Source organism: Pseudophryne corroboree, chromosome 11 (assembly GCF_028390025.1).
Source record: "Pseudophryne corroboree isolate aPseCor3 chromosome 11, aPseCor3.hap2, whole genome shotgun sequence".
Lineage (NCBI taxonomy): Eukaryota > Metazoa > Chordata > Amphibia > Anura > Myobatrachidae > Pseudophryne > Pseudophryne corroboree.
This window is the reverse complement of record NC_086454.1, coordinates 14,732,281-14,751,687: the sequence shown is the minus strand read 5'-3', so window position 1 is coordinate 14,751,687 and position 19,407 is coordinate 14,732,281. Positions and strand designations below refer to the sequence as shown.

At 50.0% G+C, this 19,407-nt stretch overlaps 1 protein-coding gene across 2 annotated transcripts in view; it reads left to right on the top strand.

Annotated features, from left to right (window-relative positions):
* The first annotated feature begins 2,529 nt into the window (after positions 1 to 2,529).
* The window catches only part of PRR5L (proline rich 5 like), a 95,323-nt gene continuing 78,445 nt past the window's right edge, over positions 2,530 to 19,407 (top strand). Inside the window, exon 1 of one of the 2 annotated variants that reach the window (XM_063946287.1) lies at positions 2,530 to 2,643. The gene's annotated coding sequence lies outside the window, so the exon portion shown is untranslated. Of the gene's footprint in view, positions 2,644 to 13,832; positions 13,905 to 19,407 lie in introns of those variants that run through there. The other variant, XM_063946288.1, reaches the window with a different exon arrangement.

Genomic DNA, 19,407 nt, shown 5'->3' with positions numbered 1-19,407 from the left:
GGGGTGGAACTGCGTTCTGTCAGTTCCACTTGGAGACGGAACGCAGTTTCGCCTCCTCCGAGTTACCTAACCCGATGTGTGCTCAGCGCCGCAGGAAGATGCCGGGCGCCCGCTGAGATTGTTTTACCAGCGGGCGCCCGGCTCACTCTCCACAGCGGAAGCCGGCGGCAGGAACTCACTACTGAGCTCTGGCTTCCGGCTCTGTCAGTGCGCGCTATGGGAGAGACGTCATGACGTCTCTCATAGTACCGCGGTGTGGACGCCAGGAGGATCACAGCGGTTGGACGCGGGAGTGGGGCTTGGTAAGTATGGTGTGTCTTTTTTTTAAACATGTGTGATTGAGTGTATTAGCAGCGCGTCTACTGGGGGCAAGCTACAGGGGGCTAACCACTGGGGGCAATCTACTGGGGGCAGTCTACAAGGGGGCAAGATACTGTGGGCAAACTACGAGGGGGCTAACTACTGGGGCTAACTACAAGGGGGCATAACTACAGGGGCGCATTACTACTGGGGGCATAACCACAGGGGTATTACTACTGGGCATTACTACTTGGGGCTAAACTACAGGGGGGGCTAAACTACAAGGGGGCAAACTACAGGGGGGGGCATTACTACTGGGGACATTACTACTTGGAGGCAAACTACTGGGGGCATAACTACAGGGGTGCATTACTACTGGGGGCATAACTACAGGGGCTAAACTACTGGGCATTACTACAGGGGGGGCTAAACTACAGGGGGGCTAAACTACAAGGGGGCAAACTACAGGGGGGCATTACTACTGGGGACATTACTACTTGGAGGCAAACTACTGGGTGCATAACTACAGGGGGGCATTACTACTGGGGCATAACTACAGGGGCTAAACTACTGGGCATTACTTGGTGGCTAAACTACAGGGGGACTAAACTACAAGGGGGCAAACAAGGGGGCTAAACTACTCGGGGCATTACTACTTGGGGCAAACTACATGGGGCTAACCTACAGGAGCTAACTACTGGGGGCTAACCACAAGGGGGCAAACTACAGGGGTGCATTACTACTGGGGGCATAACTACAGGGGCACATTACTACTGGGGGCATAACTACAGGGGCATTACTACTGGAGGCATAACTACAGGGGCATTACTACTGGGGGCATAACTACAGGGGCATTACTACTGGGGGCATAACTACAGGGGCACATTACTACTGGGGGCATAACTACAGGGGCATTACTACTGGAGGCATAACTACAGGGGCTGAACTACTGGGGGCATAACTACAGGGGCATTACTTCTGGGGGCATAACTACAGGGGCTAAACTACTGGGGGCATTACTACTTGGGGGCTAAACTACAGGGGGGGCTAAACTATAGGGGACATAACTGCAGGGGCTAAACTACTGGGGGCATTACTACTTGGGGCAAACTACATGGGGCTAAACTACAGGGGCTAACCTACTGGGGACATTACTACTAGGGGGGCTAAACTACATGGAGCAAACACAGGGACTAAACTACAGGGGGCATTACCACTGGGAGGCTAAACTAAAGTGGGGGTAAACTACTGGGGTCATAACTGCTGTGGGCATTGTGTATTACGGGGAGCTACTACTGTCGGCATTATGTGTATTAGGGTTGCTACTACTGTAGGCATTATTACTAGTGTGTGACCACGCCCCTTTCTTTTTGAGACCGCTCCTCCTTTTTTTTTGGGGGGGGGGGGGAAGGAGGGGCACCATTGTTTGGGCGCCGGGGGGAGGGTGAGTTCGATCACATCTCTAGGATCACTTTAAGCACTGATTGTCTCCTGACAAAAATTAACCCAAGTGTGAATGTGTGTGTGTGTACATGTGGTAGGGAATATAGAGTGTAAGCTCCACTGGGGCAGGGACTGATGTGAATGGTCAATTATTCTTTGTACAGCGCTGCGGTATATGTGTGCGCTATATACATAACTGGTAATAAATCCCCTGAATGTATGTATGAGAGACTGCAGCAGGCATCTCCAATACCTGCAGCGGTACACTGTGAGCGGATTTTTGCTGCGTCTGCGGTGTGTGTGTGTGTGTGTGTGTATATATATATATATATATATAATGTAAAGAAAAGTACATTACTCATCTTGTAGCGTCTCAGTCGCACCGTGCGTCTGGCACCGCATGGCGTATAGATGCTAGGTGTGTGACGAAGCATCTGTGTAAATAAGATCATTAATACTTTTATTATTATCATTATTTAATCACCGAGCCGTGGACCAGACTCTGCCTGCGGTGAATACAATCTATTTGCCAGCTGAGATACATTGTTGCATTGTTGCATCCCCCATGGCAGGTGACCAGCCCACTCTCTGTGCCCCCCTGTGCTGGGTGCAGCAGGACACAAGTGATGCCAGCAAGGGGCACCACATCCTCCTGATGTAACCAGCAAAGGTCACAGTGTGTAAACTTCCTGAGATAGCCAGAGAGAGAGAGAGAGAGCGCAGGGAGAGGAGGGAGCAGTGAGGGAGTTAATGCAGGAGACAGGGGGTGGAGAGGGGACAGTATGGGTGGAGAATGACAGATCATACAGGCTGGGGAACTCCTGCTGCAGGCTGCTGATGTACAGACCCCCTGGCTGAGCAGTGCCAGGGGTCTCCTGGGGCAAGGGGCAGCACCTCTGGGTGAGTACAGCTGGTTCTAGGGAGAATGTGCCACTTTCCCTGCTTCCAGCCCAGCTAAAGGGTTAACTCTGGAACCAGGCAGCAGAATGTGTGGGGATGTGTGTAACATTGCAGGGTGTCACTGCGCTGCATTGTGTCTGCAGAAAGTTATCTCCTGTGTACGCGGCATCATGTTGTCTGAGCTGTGTGTTACTTGTTTCACTTTTATACTGTAACTTCTGTTATATATAGAGAGAGAGAGAGAGAGAGAGAGAGAGAGAGAGAGAGAGGGGGGGGGGGGGGCTCAGACTGTCACCCCAGAGTCATTCATTGGGGCGCTCCGTGGGAAAGGGCTGCTGTATTTGGGATGTGGTGGTTTCCTCCTGGCTGGGACCACACTGACAGGACATCTGTCCACAACCCCCCCCCCCCCCCCCCCCCAATCCGCCACCTTTACCCTGTATTTATTTTTAACATCTACTCATATAGCTCCAGCCTGTACCGTTGTGCATCACAATGAATTTAGGGGTATATTTACTAAGCCTTGGAGAGAGATAAAGTGGATGGAGATAAAGTACCAGCCAATCAGCTGTCGTTGTTCAAACACAGCCTGTAACATGGCAGTTAGGAGCTGATTGGCTGCTACTTTATCTCTCTCCACGGCTTAGTGCATACAGCCCATAGTCTTATGTGAGCTTCCTCGTTGTCACTATTTATCGGCAGTGTGTTGGTTTGTGACACACGGCTGCATGTGTAATACCTCTGGTATGTGCAGCTGTGTATGTTGTGTTCTAGGTGTTACTAATGTTTTACTACAGTACATAGAAGCCGCCGTATGGATGAGTAACTTCACACGGGAACGTCTAAAGAGGAACTAGGGGACAGTGATTAGGGCAGGGTGCCTGTGTATACCTGTGTATCCTGTGTATACTGTACACACTGCTCATTATCTAGTGTATTCACCATCCATAGCTGATTGGCTGCTACTTTATCTCTCTCCAAGGCTTTGGGGCCTGTGTGAGGGAGGAGTGTCCTCGTTAGCATTTATTTACATAGCTCCAGATTATTATGTTGCACTTTACAACTATTTTGATGATTTAAGAAATCATGTAATATAATAAAATAAATTCAGTTGTGTAATATTCGTGTCCGATGGTGTATCTGGTTATTGCCTGCTTGCCGTGGTGGTGCCTGGATAATGCGAATGTTCGGGCCAGCGCAGAACACCCGGATCGGGCTATGTCGGTCTAAGGCAGTGTTTTTCCACTGTGCCGTGGCATACTAGTGTGCTCTGAGCAGTCTCCCGGTGTGCCGCCATAGAAGCAGGGCCAGGCCCGTCAGTGTTTTGCCGCTACTGAGGCCCTGGAACGATCAGTACTGGTGGGTTTACTGGTTGCAGAGCCAGTTCTAGTTTCGGGCCCAGGCAGTGTTGGGCTCTTCTGGCTTTCTCAGATGTGGCTCAGGCGTTAGCTATGGAGAAGCTGCGACATGACATCCTAGGACACGCAACTGCACCATGCATCACCATTATATGTGAGTGTGCCTTGGCAATATTTATATCTTGTTCAGTGTGCCGCGTGGTGTAAAAGGTTGAAAATCTCTGCTCTAAGGACACATTTTCTCTGTAATACACAACTTATGATATACAGTATTAATGTGAAATACTAGCGTTACTTACTCTTTAAAGTAGAACTTACATGAAAAGAATTAAACTACAATTTTATAACAATAATACATATCATCTTTTACTAATTATTATTATTTACTATGCCCGCCTTTGCTGAATGGGTGACGCCATTTTGATTCCTCTCAGAGCGGACCTTACTGTGCTGTATTTCACTAACAGCAAATATAATGATGTGAGAAACTAAGGGGGAAGATTTTATCAAAGCTTGGAGAGAGATACAATGGAGATAGATTATAGGGGATATGTACTAAGCCTTGGAGGGTGATAAAGTGGAGAGAGATAAAGTCATACTTGCCTACCCTCCCCGGAACGGCCGGGAGGCTCCCGAAAAAACGGGTGACCCTCCCGGCCCCCCCGGAAGAGCAGGCAAGTCTCCCGATTTACGGGGGTCACCCCCTGCCCGCCGCCCACTTAACGAGTAAAGTGGGCGGTCCGGGCAGGCGATGACGCGATTCTTGTTGAATCGCGTCATCGTAACCACGCCCCCTGCTGTATAATGCCGGTAATCACGGCATTACACAGCGGGGGGGCGTGGCTTAAATGATGCGATTCAGAAGCCACGCCCCATTCCGCCCCCGGCCCCGGCCCCGTTCCGCCTCCGGTCCGCCCCCCTTGCGCGTCACCTGACTGCCAGCCCCCCCTGCTGAGCCGACGGGCTGCTCTCTCCCGGAGAGAGCAGCCCAGAAGTCGGTAAGTATGGATAAAGTACCAGCCAATCCGCCTGTTACTGGCATTTTTTGAACCACACCCTGTAATATGGCAGCTATGAGCTGATTGTCTGGTACTTTATCTCGCTCCACTTTTCACTGCGTATAAACATACCTTTAATGATACATGTAATATGCGGGACGGCTGCCTGACTGCTGGGAGTGCGGCGTCCCAAGTGCAGCCGCGGCTGTGATACGCAGCGCTGCCGAGCCCCGGGGCCATTGTATCGTTTAATTAGAAGTCACAACTCTAATTAGAGCGAATAATAAACTAATAGTATCAAGTACACAGAAATGAGTTGCCAGATCACGTCTTTAGGGGGTCATTCAGAGTTGATCGCAGCAGCAAATTTGTTAGCAATTGGGCAAAACCATGTGCACTGCAGGTGGGGGCAGATGTAACATGTGCAGAGAGAGTTAGATTTGGGTGGGGTATAGTGTTTCTGTGCAGGGTAAATACTGGCTGCTTTATTTTTACACTGCAATTTAGATTTCAGTTTGAACACACCCCACCCAAATCTAACTCTCTCTGCACATGTTACATCTGCCCCACCTGCAGTGCACATGGTTTTGCCCAACTGCTAACAAATTTGCTGCTGCGATCAACTCTGAATTAGGCCCTTAGTCTGCAGTATTTAGTGACTGATTTCAGGGTGAGCCCCCTTCACCTCACGGGCCGCCGTCCAGTTCCGCCACTGCCAAAAGGGCATTAATGCTCATCTGATGGCACAAATGTGGTCTGATGATAACCAGACATCCATCCACCCACTTGTATGGACAGTTCTGTCACTGTGTGGCCGGCTGTAGGAAGAGCGCAGTATTGTTACATTATGTAATGACACCAGGTTTGTGCGCTGTATACAGTTATATTGATGCTTTTTCCTGAATTTTGCGTCTTATACACATTGTAGCCACATATAAAATCGCCCACAGTGTACCAGACACACTGTATAATGGGAGGAGAATGGGTCAGCTCATTCCATGCCGTGTGATTGGGGCAGGTCTGGGGCCACCTAAAGCCAAATTCCATCAACGAATGGTGCAAAATTCTGCAGCCAGATGTGAAAATACGTTGAAGCTTTGGATTATCTCTACGGCTGAGTAACGCAAGTTGTTCTACTGTCTATGGGCCTGATTCAACTTTTTACGCTGACTCGATGGTTAGTATACAAGTCCTATGGTGGGCGCACTGCACTTGTGTAGACCGGGTCCTGCGTCCTTGCGCGTAGTGTCCCCTAAGCCCCAGCCTGATTGGCAGGTGAGTGCGTTTGGGGGTGAGGAGGGGGCATCGACCGAGTCAGTTCCTCAAAACTGAGATGTGTCGCCTGCGATTTGTAGGCGTGCCGAAGTCAGTGTCTGCATCTGGCGACACAGATTTACCGACCTCGGCTGCGGACCCGAGACGGAAATCTGCGTAACCTGAAGGTCACACAGAGCAGGGACGGATCTAGACTTTTCTTTAGGGGGGGGGCGGTTTACTGTTTAATCTTGACTCCTCCCTCTACAGTCCCAACTCCTCCCATCTGCAATCCTAACTCCTCCTCTCTAAATTCTGACTGAACTTTTTGAGTGAGACTGAGATAGAGCTTTGTGATTGTTCTATGTACATGTGACTGTGCTATGGGGTAATTGTATTTATTAGCCCTAGTACCCACACACAAGCAAGTGAGGGGCAAATGCTCTGTAACCCTTGTTTTCCTGGCTCCTCTGTGCTGCTGTGGTATAAGCTGCAGCACATCATTCTGCCTCAGGCTCTTCCCGGAGAGCTCTCTTCTGCTCAAAAGTGGGCGTGGCTATAACTGTGTTAGGGGGGGCGGTCGCCCCCTTCGCCCCCCCCCCCTAGATCCGGCCCTGACACAGAGTGATCCGATGTGTCTTGAGACGCCCCAGCGGGTCACGGAAGCAGTCAGGAGGCCTCTATTTACACCAGACGCCCTGCATTAGCGTATTAACTGTACGGTATTGCACAGTCACTCCCTGCGACTGTGCAATATTGTACGACTCTGAAGCAGGCCCTATGTGAATGGCTATTGCAGGCTTAGGAAGCCTGTGGCTACCCGGGCAATCTGGGACCTGTAGTACCACAGCAGCTGATAAACCACCAGTTGCTCCTCTCTCATCCATCGATGTTAGGGCTTGGTACAAGCGCCGCCTGGATGATAGTGCATTTCTGATCATAAATAGGTCAGTGTTACAACACTCGCACTGGTGCCTCTTGTGCACAATTGGCTTTGGCAGTTTAGGAAGAGGGGGGAGGATGGGAAGCCACCTCTGACCCTAATTCCTATGTTTCCTCCATCCCTCCCCCAGCTGTGTCGGATCCCCTGGTGACCTGGCACAGAGTACCGGGAGACCTATTTGTTAATATCGGTGTAAAGTTCATAGACTGAGCTGCCTGTCTCCATAGCATGAGGCAAGATAATTGTTGCACACTGCAAATGATTGCATCAATGACATGCTGCAGCGCTGGCAGGGTCTGCGCCAGGTTATTTTACTGGAAAAATACAAGCTTTTTTTCATGAGAGATGCACTTGCAATTACAAATAGAGCCCCCATGGCTAGCAGACCATAGGGGTCCCAGAAGCCTGTGCAGTCAGGGTATTGGGAGCATTGCATTCCAATGCACAGAGGGATTACGGGGCTTATTCATGAACTTAATTATTTAATCGCTCTTAGCCCCGCTGAGAATGCGCAGGGGCTCGGCGCACGTGTGTGTCTGGAAGATCTGTTTCAGCTTCCGGTTCCAATGTTAACACGTGGAAAAAAAGTTTTGGTATAGGTGAAAGTTTTAATTATAGTATATTACTTCCACTGTTCTCTTTCCACCCCGTCCCTCTAAAATAAAATAAAATATATTTGTAAAGTGCCGGTACTTATTTACGGTTAGCGCTGTCCTAGACGGCGAGATGCGGTGATGAAGCTTCGCTGTTTGCAGCTTGTCTGCATTTACTAACGTGTATACTCTCTGTAATACCGCCTGGTGCGTCGATAGCGCCTCTGTGCGCACACACTCTATGTAACGCATGCACCATCAGAGTATTTAGGGATTTTCACGCATGCAAAGTAGCAAGTAGTGGCTCAGCTCCGTGCGGGTCTGAGTGAGGCACGCCACATCTTTGGCAGGGGACCGCGGCGTTCAGGAGACTGACGCCGAAATCCCGACAGCCTGTGAAATACCGACATACGATGTCCCGGCCGCCTCCTGGTATTCCCACTGGGTTGGTGGGTCCACGCCGCCAACCGAGTGGAAATAGAACATGTGGCGAGCGAAGTGACCCACCGGGCCCGAAGCGTGGCGAGTGTAGTGTGCTTGTTAGGGGACTTGCTCCCTCGCTGCCGGGATTGCCGATGTCGGTATACTGACAGCCAGCATCCCATCTGCCGGTAAATCATACCAATACCCTTTGCCAGATAGACTAGGGATGGTCTTCGTTTTGCCATAAATGGCAGGGAAGGTGGCAGTGTGTTTTCTTTCCCTTCGATCCTGGGGACTGGAGCTTAGACCCGCCCCTAGTTGGTCACTAAGTCCCACCCTCTGCCCTGATTGGTCTGCAGCCTGTCTTTCACAACAGGGGTGGCCATCGATTGGTGCAAACTATTGGTGGTTCACTGTTAATGGTTTCATGCCATTGAGGATAAACGCCAATGGAACCATCGATGGTGAGCCCACCGATGACCATCCCTTCGTTAGACCAATCACTAGTGCTGGAATCCCGTGTATTACTTGGTGAGGAAGGAGCTGCCCCATTTCTCAGGATCATTATCGTTGGAATAAACCTTTGTTTATCAGGAAAGTAAATGGGGCAAATACCGGGGCCATCTTTAAAGTCCTACAGTTTACTCATATCGCCTGAGCTGAGCTATGTAATACAGGACACCGGTGTCCTCATTTATGTCACTGGGGACTGCTGTCTTGGGCAATGTTCTATACCAGAGGTTCTCAAACTCGGTCCTCGGGGGCACACACAGTGCATGTTTTGCAGGTCTCCTCACAGAATCGCAAGTGAAATAATTAGTTCCACCTGTGGACCTTTTAAAATGTGTCAGTGAGTAATTAATACACCTGTGCACTTGCTGGGTTACCTGCAAAACATGTACTGTGTGTGCCCCCGAGTACCGAGTTTAAGAACCTCTGTTCTATACTCTGGTCTTTGGCCTGATACGTAATGGCATCTTCCTCAGACGGTGTACGCCGCTGTAGCCTAGGAGAGATAACATAGAGCCTTTGTGTACGCGGCCTGATACATGTGCGGCTGTGGCTTTTTGCAGAGGCGCTCATATACCAATGATAGTTCCAGCCTTCCCCTTGTGTGCGAGCCCTGAGACGCCCACATTCAATGCCCATGGACAATGCAACCCCCGCCGGTGGTTCCAAACACTCCCCCATCGGCGCACCAGCGCGTTCGCCATCAACACTTGCACTAGCCGTTGGCAGGCACAGTGTCTCCTTCAGAGATTCCTCTAATCATGGCTTCTGTGGCCGCATTTGGGAACACAGCCGCGCTCACTGGCACACACCCGTGACACGCCCATAACACGCCCATGGGGCACCGCTCAGGAACACTCCCAGTGTTACGGGCGTGGTATGGAGGGTAGACCACACTTAGGTCGACAGTGTCTAAGTCAACCAGTATTGGTCGACAGTAACTAGGTCGACAAGGATTCTAGGTCAACAGGGTTTGTAGGTCGACACGTTATAGGTCGACAGGTCAAAAGGTCGACATGAGGTTGTTGTTTTTTTAATTTGGTGTCGTTTTCTCCATACAGTGACCGGGAACCCCAATTAGTGCACCGTGTCCCCTTGAACTTCGGGCAAGGTGCCACGCTACATTACCGCTGCGCTCGGCACAGGTTACTATTCCCAATCGTAGTCCACGTGGATCGATAAGTATAAAAAAGTTCAAAAAAAGAAAAAAATTGGGAAATCTCATGTCGACCTTTTGACCTGTCGACCTAGAACATGTCGACCTAGAAACCCTGTTGACCCAGTTACTGTCGACCAATCATGGTCAACCTAGACATTGTCGACCTAAAGACCGGACACCCAGTGTTACACCAGTTCTAGCGCCAACAACTCTGTATACAACAGGTCAGGGTGATGCATGCGCCGTGTCAAATAATCACTCAGCTGCGCAGACATGGGCATTGCGTCCACATGTTCATCAGACCCGTAGGGGGGAATTCAATTGTCTGAAAAGTTGGTTGGGTGTCTGTTTTTTCCTGTCTATTAGAAAACAGACACCCAACTGACTTTTCAAACAATTGAATACACCCCCAAAGTGTCGGCCCAGCAGCCCAGTATTGGAGTGCTGTGATAAGATTGGCGTGAGGGTACTTACACCTGGGGAAGGTCATCGCTGGGACAGCCTCCTATTACGTGCGTTCTCGCTATAGGGCTTCAATGATACATAGCTGCGTTAAATCGTCTGTAATTGGTGCCAATAACAGCGATAACAGATGCTAATTAACATGATGTAAATGCTTTCCAACGCATAATCAAATGAATGAGCAGTAATATGTAAGTGGTGAGCTCGCCACCGCCATTCTTATTCGCCAAACACCTTCCTGCCGCACCGCCTCTGCCACTTATATACTCTCATACTCTAAAGACGACACTGTCGGCATCCGGTCAGGACGCCGGAATCCTGACCCTGGGGCTTATTCAATACGGACTGCAGAATCTGCAATCCGTTCTATCTGATGCTGGCGACGCCCATTGCAGGGTTAGGCCGCCCACCATGCCAAATGGCCTGCCCAGCGGCTGCGACCGTAATTTAATTGCAGTTGCAGCGACTGTGGACGACCCTCTGCAGCCGCAGCTAGGCTGCGTATGCAGGTGATCAGCCGCCATTTTTGTCATCAGAGCGGCTGTGTGTGACGTCACGCAGCCGCCCCGAAAACGCTGCTGACCTGCTCCTGTTTTCTCTGCGCTGCTCATGCAGCGCTCTTTCACCACCCCCTGCCCGCCCCGCGAATGTCTCTACTTGTGAATTAAGCAGAGGCGTTCACACCCACTGCGACCAGAACGCATTCTGCGCATGCCTGCTCATGCGCACTGCCTCCGGGGTAATTGCGGTTGCATCCCTTAGCGATACAACCTGAATAAACTCCACGGATTGGAATGCCGGCGCCAGCAGCTCATGTAAAGTTCATTTAAGAGCTGTTATCATTTTGATGTGTATATATCCTGTTTTGTTGTTTGTTATTATGTGCGATGTATATATATATAGCGAGGCTATGACTTCCAGGGGTGGATTAACAGATCAACATTATCTAGGTAGGCAGTCAACAGATTGACACCAAGCGCTCAACATACGTTAGGTTAACAGTGAAAAAGAGTTGTCGACAGTGCTTAAGGCTGACATGTTCAAGAAGTCGACATAGACATGGCCGACACACAAATAGTCAACACTTTTTTGTTACTTTATCCCAAATCTAATCCTAATCCTCCCACTAGTGTCTAACCCTATGTCTAGCCTTAACCCATAACCCTAACCTTAACCCTAAACCTAACCTTAACCCATAACCCCAACCTTAACCCATAACCCTAAGCCTAACCTTAACCCATAACCCTAAACCTAACCTTAACCCATAACCCTAAGCCTAACTTTACCCATAACCCTAACCTTAACCCCAAACCTAACCTTAACCCATAACCCTAAACCTAACCTTAACCCATAACCCTAAGCATAACCTTAACCCCAAACCTAACCTTAACCCATAACCCTAAGCCTAACCTTTACCCATAACCCTAAAACTAACCTTAACCCATAAGCTTAAATCTAACTTTAACCCATAACCCTAAACCTAACCTTAACCCATAAGCCTAAATCTAACCTTAACCCATAACCCTAAAACTAACCTTAACCCATAAGCCTAAATCTAACTTTAACCCATAACCCTAAACCTAACCTTAACCCATAACCCTAAACCTAACCTTAACCCATAAGCCTAAATCTAACCTTAACCCATAACCCCTAAGCCTAACCTTAACCCATAAGGCTAAATCTAACCTTAACCCATAACCCTAAACCTAACCTTAGCTCATAACCCTAAACCTAACCTTAACGCTGAGCCTAACCTTAATCCATAACCCTAAACCTAACCTTAACTCATAACCCTAAACCTAACCTTAACCCATAACCCTAACCTTAACCCATAATCCTAAACCTAACCTTAACCCATAACCCTAAGCCTAACCTTAACCACTAACCTTAACCACTAACCCTAAGCCTAAAAATGTTGAAAAAACATGCATCAGCAATATTTTTTGTGTTGACTTTGTAAACGTGTGTCGGTCTTTGTAGTCGACCTTAAGTACTATTAACCATTTGTCACTATTGAGCTTATGCATGTTGACCTTTTGATTGTCGACCTAGACAATGACGATTTTTCAACTGGACACCACGACTTCTGAGGTGGTCAGCTCTATTTTCATGGCCATGGGACAACAGGGCGGCAGAAGGTTTCCGGTGAGCGTAGCGTTGCTACTGTACTCTACCCAACTCTCTACAAGCAGTGCCTGATCGGGTGTGGATATCTGTACGCTCAGTCCCGCTATGCCGGTTTCCCATGTACGTAGAGACTGGGCCTCACCGGCTGCCATTGTCACCTGGACAGTTTCCATATTCATGTGCCAGCCACAGAGCCCAGACAGAGCCGTGACATGGAGCCAGTGTTTGCTTTCCAACTTTGTGACATAATATAAAGTCAATAATAGGTATTAAATTCTCTGGTGTTTCTCTTTCACTGGAATTTGTTATCTATTGTTTGTCTGCTTTATTGTTTTATCACTGGTAACAGCGGTCAGATAGTGGCGCCATGGATCGAGCGGAGATTGTTACGTATTCTGAATACATATATTTCACCCGTTTCCTGTACATTTGATTATTACTATAAATCTGAGGCTTAGTTGATATTACTTAGCTATATGCAAATGATCTATATATGTAGCTACATATTTTGCCAATGTTATAAGAGACGTCACATGACATGCACCATGTGATGTATGACACCGGTGGCCGCTAGGGTAGGGACCAGAGGTTTAGTTGGTTCAGAACATGGATAAATCCGTCACTGTCCTAGGCACTGCGACTGGAGATGCGCTAGGCTGGTAGTGTTAGTGCACCTCCAAACGTGCATAGAGGGACCTGCCTCACGCAAAAGTGACGTGACTATGGAGCCTATGTACTAAGCTTTGGTTGGAGATACAGTGGAAGGAGATAAAGTACCAGCCAATCAGCTCCTAACTGCCATGTTACAGGCTGTGTTTAAAAATGACAGTTAGGAGCTGATTGACTGGTACTTTATCTCTGTCCACTTTATCTCTCTCTAGGGCTTAGTAAATAGACCTACAAGGGCTTAGTAAATATGCTACAATATGGCCATACCTACATAACGGTAGGTGCGAGTTTAATCCTGGGTGTGTGTCTAGTGATTCTGAAGCAAAATGTAAAAGTTCAGGGGGCGGCTAAGTCGCAAAGTCCACGGTGGACCAAACAGAGCTTTCTAGCGTGATTTGAGGACAGGTATCTGGGGACACATCTCAGGCTGCATCTGCTGATTATACGGAATGATTGTTCTTTAATTAGTGTCTAAATGCTAATATTGCTCTAATTTATGGCCACGCTTCCTCTGTGATATAACATGACGCTGACTGCGGAGAAGCCGATGTTTCTTACTGTATTTGCTGGATGACATTTATACCTGCGTCTTGTGTGTAACCACAGTTGCACGTTGCATTGCATGTAAATACTGCAGAGGTCTGGTGGGACAGATGTGACATACTGAGTATCTAGCGGTTTCCTTCCTCAGTGTGCAGAGCGCAGTCATCAACGTGTTCAACGTGTGCAAGACAACGAACTCTACTCCCTGAATGAGAGCGTCAGGTACTGTACAGTGCAACCCTGGGGCAGCCCCGGGGACGTGACCACAGGGTCACATGTATCAGTGTGTCCTCACACAGGGGGAGATGTATCGAGCCTTGGAGAGGGAGAAAGGGGAGTAGTTGCACAAAGCAATCAGCTTCAAAGTGTCATATCTAGCACAGTCTATGAAATGACAGCTAGAGGCTGATACAGCCGCCCAAAGAGAGGGCTATAAAATGCACATAAACAGGGTCAGATAAACATAGCTCAATATCTATCCACCATTTTTACTGGGCTTCCGTAACATGGACCATCCATGCAGACCTGGGGGGGAATTCATGACCGTCACTCCTCTGCGTAATCCGGCAGAAGCAGCTGATATGGCTGCCACCACACGTAGCCCTGGCTACCCGCCTCTTACCTTACCAGTATGCATAGGCAACAGCAGTATTGTGATGATGTAGGACAGTGCCCCCCCCTTATTATAATGGTCTCTGTACCTGATGACGTGTAACCAGGAGACCACGCGAGTGAAATCGCATTACATTTATTCCATGAGACAAAGGGGGAGATTTATCAAAGCCTGGATTAAGACAAAGTATAGATAACAGGGCAGATGTACTAAGCCATGGGTCTTCAACCCGCGGCCCTCCAGCTGCTGTGGAACTGCCTATCCCAGTGTGCCCTGCCAGTTTTGCTATTAAGGCATGGTAAAACTGTGGCAGGGCATGCTGGGATGTGTAGTTCCACAGCAGCTGGAGGGCCACAGGTTGAAGACCCATGTACTAAGCCTTAGACAGAGATAAAGTACCAGCCAATCAGCTCCTGTCATTTTTCAAACACAGCCTGTAACATGGCAGCTGGGAGCTGATTGGTTGGTTCTTTGGGTCTCATTTATCAACAAGTGATAGAACTCGCTGTGTATGATAAAACTTGTTGCGAATGATAAATGGTGCCCAGCCAATCAGCTTCTAATGGTCATGTGTTCAGCTCCTGTTGTGTGTTTAAAAAATGACAGCTGGGAGCTGATTGGCTGGAGCACCATTTATCATACGCAGCGAGTTTTATCACTCATTGATAAATGGACTCCTGTATCTCTCTACACTTTCCAAGGCTTAGTAAATCTGCCCCAAAGTACCAACGAATCAGCTCCTAACACAGCCTGTAACGGGTTGCAGCCTATTTGCCAGCAGTCCGGATCCTGGCGTTTCGGATACCGACGCTGAAATACCGCCAGCAGACAATGCCGCCAGCCAGAATCCCGGCACACCAGGGCTATTTACACTCGTGGGTGTCCACGGATCCCCTAGAGTGGGAATAGATCCTGAGACGAGCGCAATGAGCCCGCAGCCGGAATTCTGGTGGACAGGATTCCGCTGTCGGGATAGGGACAGCCGGCATCCTGTCTGCCGGTAATACATACCGAACCCCCTGTAACATGACAGTTAGGAGCGGATAGGTTGGTGCTTTTTCTATGTCTACTTTATCTCTCTCCAAGGGTTGATAAATTACCCCCAAAGTGTTTCCCTGTGTAGTTCATGGCGTTAGGTCGCCACATCGGAGGTATCGCTAATATGAAATAGATTCACAAACACAACGTAAAGAGGAGATGAGCTAATAGAAAATAAAATCAAAGGCGACATACAGTACATGGCTACAGCATAAGGCGGGATACCCACTAGTGCTTCATACACATACACAACCCGACCTCCGTTCCTACCACTGCTTGTCTGTCTGGCGTCGGGGAGATTGCCTGACTCTACCGGGTGTGCGGAAAGTCACCTGCTACTCTCGGAGTCTCCCAGATATTCCGGGAGAGTCGGCAAGTATGGCTGCAGACTGCGTCCTCTCTCTCTCTCTTCTATTTCATCATCCTCTTCCATGCGACCGTTTCATATCTGACCCCTCACCTCACAAATCTTCTTCTATTGTAATAAACCAGAGAAGATCTGCAGATTACAGCTCTCTGTGGTTAATTGTTAACCGTATAAAAGCTAATCAGCAGCTCAAAATTCTGTAAAACAAAGTGTAACAATGACTATCTGTAAAACAGTCTGTCTCTCCTCGTGACTGCGTGTATACACATCTCGTGTCACAGCGAGCGGAGGGAGAGTATTCATGTCACAGCGAGCGGAGGGAGAGTATTCATGTCACAGCGAGCGGAGGCAGAGTATCCATGTCACAGCGAGCGGAGGGAGAGTATTCATGTCACAGCGAGCGGAGGCAGAGTATCCATGTCACAGCGAGCGGAGGGAGAGTGTTCATGTCACAGCGAGCGGAGGGAGAGTATTCATGTCACAGCGAGCGGAGGCAGAGTATCCATGTCACAGCGAGCGGAGGGAGAGTATCCATGTCACAGCGAGCGGAGGGAGAGTATCCATGTCACAGCGAGCGGAGGGAGAGTATTCATGTCACAGCGAGCGGAGGGAGAGTATCCATGTCACAGCGAGCGGAGGGAGAGTATTCATGTCACAGCGAGCGGAGGGAGAGTATTCATGTCACAGCGAGCGGAGGGAGAGTATCCATGTCACAGCGAGCGGAGGGAGAGTATTCATGTCACAGCGAGCGGAGGGAGAGTATTCATGTCACAGCGAGCGGAGGGAGAGTATTCATGTCACAGCGAGCGGAGGGAGAGTGTTCATGTCACAGCGAGCGGAGGGAGAGTATTCATATCACAGCGAGCGGAGGGAGAGTATTCATGTCACAGCGAGCGGAGGGAGAGTATTCATGTCACAGCGAGCGGAGGGAGAGTATTCATGTCACAGCGAGCGGAGGGAGAGTATTCATGTCACAGCGAGCGGAGGGAGAGTGTTCATGTCACAGCGAGCGGAGGCAGAGTATCCATGTCACAGCGAGCGGAGGCAGAGTATTGATGTCACAGCGAGCGGAGGCAGAGTATTGATGTCACAGCGAGCGGAGGGAGAGTATTCATGTCACAGCGAGCAGAGGGAGAGTATTCATGTCACAGCGAGCGGAGGGAGAGTATTCATGTCACAGCGAGCAGAGGGAGAGTATTCATGTCACAGCGAGCGGAGGGAGAGTATTCATGTCACAGCGAGCGGAGGCAGAGTATCCATGTCACAGCGAGCGGAGGGAGAGTATTCATGTCACAGCGAGCGGAGGGAGAGTATTCATGTCACAGCGAGCGGAGGGAGAGTATTCATGTCACAGCGAGCGGAGGGAGAGTGTTCATGTCACAGCGAGCGGAGGGAGAGTATTCATGTCACAGCGAGCAGAGGGAGAGTATTCATGTCACAGCGAGCGGAGGGAGAGTATTCATGTCACAGCGAGCGGAGGCAGAGTATCCATGTCACAGCGAGCGGAGGGAGAGTATTCATGTCACAGCGAGCGGAGGGAGAGTATTCATGTCACAGCGAGCGGAGGGAGAGTATTCATGTCACAGCGAGCGGAGGGAGAGTATTCATGTCACAGCGAGCGGAGGGAGAGTATTCATGTCACAGCGAGCGGAGGGAGAGTGTTCATGTCACAGCGAGCGGAGGGAGAGTATCCATGTCACAGCGAGCAGAGGGAGAGTATTCATGTCACAGCGAGCGGAGGGAGAGTATCCATGTCACAGCGAGCGGAGGGAGAGTATTCATGTCACAGCGAGCGGAGGGAGAGTGTTCATGTCACAGCGAGCGGAGGGAGAGTATCCATGTCACAGCGAGCAGAGGGAGAGTATTCATGTCACAGCGAGCGGAGGCAGAGTATCCATGTCACAGCGAGCGGAGGGAGAGTATTCATGTCACAGCGAGCGGAGGGAGAGTATTCATGTCACAGCGAGCGGAGGGAGAGTGTTCATGTCACAGTGAGCGGAGGGAGAGTATTCATGTCACAGCGAGCGGAGGGAGAGTATTCATGTCACAGCGAGCGGAGGGAGAGTATTCATGTCACAGCGAGCGGAGGGAGAGTGTTCATGTCACAGCGAGCGGAGGGAGAGTATCCATGTCACAGCGAGCAGAGGGAGAGTATTCATGTCACAGCGAGCGGAGGCAGAGTATCCATGTCACAGCGAGCGGAGGGAGAGTATTCATGTCACAGCGAGCGGAGGGAGAGTATTCATGTCACAGCGAGCGGAGGGAGAGTGTTCATGTCACAGCGAGCGGAGGGAGAGTATTAATGTCACAGCGAGCGGAGGGAGAGTGTTCATGTCACAGCGAGCAGAGGGAGAGTATTCATGTCACAGCGAGCAGAGGGAGAGTATTCATGTCACAGCGAGCGGAGGGAGAGTGTTCATGTCACAGCGAGCAGAGGGAGAGTATTCATGTCACAGCGAGCGGAGGGAGAGTATTCATGTCACAGCGAGCGGAGGGAGAGTGTCCTTGTCACAGCGAGCGGAGGGAGAGTATTAATGTCACAGCGAGCGGAGGGAGAGTGTTCATGTCACAGCGAGCGGAGGGAGAGTATTCATGTCACAGCGAGCGGAGGGAGAGTATTCATGTCACAGCGAGCAGAGGCAGAGTATCCATGTCACAGCGAGCGGAGGGAGAGTATTCATGTCACAGCGAGCGGAGGGAGAGTGTTCATGTCACAGCGAGCGGAGGGAGAGTATTCATGTCACAGCGAGCGGAGGGAGAGTGTCCTTGTCACAGCGAGCGGAGGGAGAGTATTAATGTCACAGCGAGCGGAGGGAGAGTATTCATGTCACAGCGAGCGGAGGGAGAGTATTCATGTCACAGCGAGCAGAGGGAGAGTATTCATGTCACAGCGAGCAGAGGGAGAGTATTCATGTCACAGCGAGCGGAGGGAGAGTGTTCATGTCACAGCGAGCAGAGGGAGAGTATTCATGTCACAGCGAGCGGAGGGAGAGTATTCATGTCACAGCGAGCGGAGGGAGAGTGTCCTTGTCACAGCGAGCGGAGGGAGAGTATTAATGTCACAGCGAGCGGAGGGAGAGTGTTCATGTCACAGCGAGCGGAGGGAGAGTATTCATGTCACAGCGAGCGGAGGGAGAGTATTCATGTCACAGCGAGCAGAGGCAGAGTATCCATGTCACAGCGAGCGGAGGGAGAGTATTCATGTCACAGCGAGCGGAGGGAGAGTGTTCATGTCACAGCGAGCGGAGGGAGAGTATTCATGTCACAGCGAGCGGAGGGAGAGTGTCCTTGTCACAGCGAGCGGAGGGAGAGTATTAATGTCACAGCGAGCGGAGGGAGAGTATTCATGTCACAGCGAGCGGAGGGAGAGTATTCATGTCACAGCGAGCAGAGGGAGAGTATTCATGTCACAGCGAGCAGAGGGAGAGTATTCATGTCACAGCGAGCGGAGGGAGAGTGTTCATGTCACAGCGAGCGGAGGGAGAGTATTCATGTCACAGCGAGCGGAGGGAGAGTATTCATGTCACAGCGAGCGGAAGGAGAGTATTCATGTCACAGCGAGCGGAGGGACAGTATTCATGTCACAGCGAGCGGAGGGAGAGTATTCATGTCACAGCGAGCGGAGGGACAGTATTCATGTCACAGCGAGCGGAGGGAGAGTATTCATGTCACAGCGAGCAGAGGGAGAGTATTCATGTCACAGCGAG